Source organism: Bombus huntii, unplaced genomic scaffold, assembly GCF_024542735.1.
Source record: "Bombus huntii isolate Logan2020A unplaced genomic scaffold, iyBomHunt1.1 ctg00000062.1, whole genome shotgun sequence".
NCBI lineage: Eukaryota > Metazoa > Arthropoda > Insecta > Hymenoptera > Apidae > Bombus > Bombus huntii.
In genome coordinates this window covers 805936-807512 of record NW_026099323.1, presented here as the reverse complement: position 1 = coordinate 807512, position 1577 = coordinate 805936, and the positions used below count along the sequence as shown (strand labels likewise).

The window sequence follows — 1577 nt, the reverse complement described above, 5'->3', positions numbered from 1 at the left end:
CGCCACCGTACCGCGAAAGCAGCCCATCCGACGAAGATCCCGGGCCGCTGATAGTTACATCCGGACCCTCTGACCTTCCCCGAGACTCCTCTGGTTGCACGTCCTCGTCACCAGACGCATGAACACGCCCGGGAGCCTGATGGTCCACCCCCGGACGGCCACGATTGCTCGATGGCGACGCAGCGGGGCTCGCTTTACAACCCGCGGCTGCACCGATACTGAGGTATCTTTTCCCTGCGCCGTAAACGTTACTGCCTTTTTTGTCTGCCATATCCATCCTCCGCAAAATTCTCTGCACCGGATCTGCAAACTGGCGGGTGCCAAAGGCACCGACGAGCCACTTTCCCAGGGCATAGTCCTACGCCCTGAAAACCCATACCCGCCTCGTGTTCCCCGAAAGTGTGGATCGCTTCACGATTTTGCGTGTCATACTTGCGCAGGGGTCATGCTAATCTTCTATGTATCGTTCCAATTTTAGTATATGTAATGCCGAAGCAAGTACTCCCCAATTTCTACCTGATGGAACAATAACCATAAGGAATGTCTCGATTTGAAGGTGTTTTAGGCCACTTAACTGCTTTAGCGGTAAATCCAGAAGCCTCGTTTTATGACCGTTCCTTAGGATTATTGCGACCCGCATAATTATATGTCGGGGATGAAAGGAAAACCGGAGCCTTCCCTTTGCAACTTTTGGGAAAGTTTTCTAATGCTTTAGCCTAGATTTTATCATAGCTGTAATTAAGCAATTGTTGTCATTTGTAATTGTTTGATATTTGTGATTGCGAAAGTGGGTTCGAGGTGACAACTGGTCGCCGAACGTAGCCACGGTCACGGGATAAACGTTTTGCCTGACGAAGGTGTGGATCGGTTATATTGTTCTCCCTAGAAATCACATAGAATTGTACTTTGGAGATGTCGATATAATGGGACACACGTTGTATTAGGAATCAAACTCCAGATAGAAACTGCCTAGCAACGGCGTTTGGATCTTTCTCGATGCTTCCAAAGAGTATACAACAAACTTTTGACAGAAACTGCCTAGCAAAGGCGATTGGAACCTTCTCGATGCCTCCAGCGAGCATATAACAAACAAATGCAGTCGTATAGCGAAAAAGATTTTCATCAGATATTCATTCGTGTGATCGCCTTGGAAAGTGATACATCGAGCGATTTACCGAGTGTCTCAGCAATCGCATCTTTTGTATTTAAAATTATTCTACGCATAGTAAAGAGTTATCCCGTTGACCGTGGATTCGTTTGAACCCAGGAACATTGTTAATAGCGTTAATTAAATTCATTATTCGTAAAACCTATTAATCGTTAATCTCATTATTCGTGAAATTTATTATTCGTAAGACATATTATTTGTTCCCCTTATTATTCGTTAAACTTATTATTCTTTAATCTAATCATTAGTTAAACTTATCGTTTGTTAATCTTATCATTCATTAAACTCATTATTCATAATATTTTGTAAAATCTTGTATATTCGCGTAAATATAATCTCTGTTTCGTAAAACAATGGCTAATTCAAACGAAGAATCGTTACGCGCCTTAAATTCTAATGATAACCCGAC

General features: G+C 43.1%; 1 non-coding gene across 1 annotated transcript; it reads right to left on the bottom strand.

The window, feature by feature from the left end:
* Positions 1-395: 395 nt before the first annotated feature.
* On the bottom strand, positions 396-502 carry LOC126876076 (U6 spliceosomal RNA). The gene has a single exon (XR_007693918.1). It is a non-coding gene; the product is annotated as a U6 spliceosomal RNA (small nuclear RNA).
* Positions 503-1577: the final 1075 nt, after the last annotated feature.